Source organism: Haliotis cracherodii, unplaced genomic scaffold (assembly GCF_022045235.1).
Source record: "Haliotis cracherodii isolate W230 unplaced genomic scaffold, xgHalCrac1.p SCAF_1, whole genome shotgun sequence".
In the NCBI taxonomy this organism is placed as follows: Eukaryota; Metazoa; Mollusca; class Gastropoda; order Lepetellida; family Haliotidae; genus Haliotis; species Haliotis cracherodii.
The window spans coordinates 71,374,497-71,375,159 of record NW_027266264.1 but is presented as its reverse complement, the minus strand read 5'-3'; positions in this window follow the sequence as shown (position 1 = coordinate 71,375,159).

Below are 663 nucleotides of genomic sequence, written 5' to 3'. Positions count from 1 at the left end.
GTCCTTGAAGTATACTTTGTTCCGCGACTGACTAGACATTGGCCAAGTCGGACACCAATTCACCGGGATTATGTAATGACCTACCACAAACAACTGATTTCGGCAACCGATAGTACCATAATCTGGAATGAGTCACCGGTTAGAGAGATATGATTGGTATTATTAAGAGAAGCCTTGCCCCAAAGGTCGAGTAGGGTTGACGGTAGAGGAGGGAGTGAAGATGTTTTCCGGGTCTCCTACCTGAAATGACGCCTGTCAACACCTGTGCAAGCGGGTCTTTGATATGATATCATGTTACAGGCCACGTAGGTTATCGGGCGTGTATCACGTGATATATCGCGGTTCACCTGGGAGAGAGGACCCGAAGCGGTCCTTGATACCCATCAATTACTCTGATAACCCAGGTCACTTAAAACACGGTACTTGAGATTCTTAGGCCATGATGTTTATAGGCAATGGTGTTTGGAATAGGCACTCAAATCACACTCCTTGACTTACTTGTCAATACAAACCTACTTTTATGATCAAATATTGATATGTGTTTATGTTTTTGTAACGGCCATTGGGGGCTATTTACACAGCCGTGTCAATATTTGGAAGTAATTGTGGTTCTCCTTGTCTGTGGGAATGGCCGTATGTGTCAGATGGTTTATTTAATTAGGA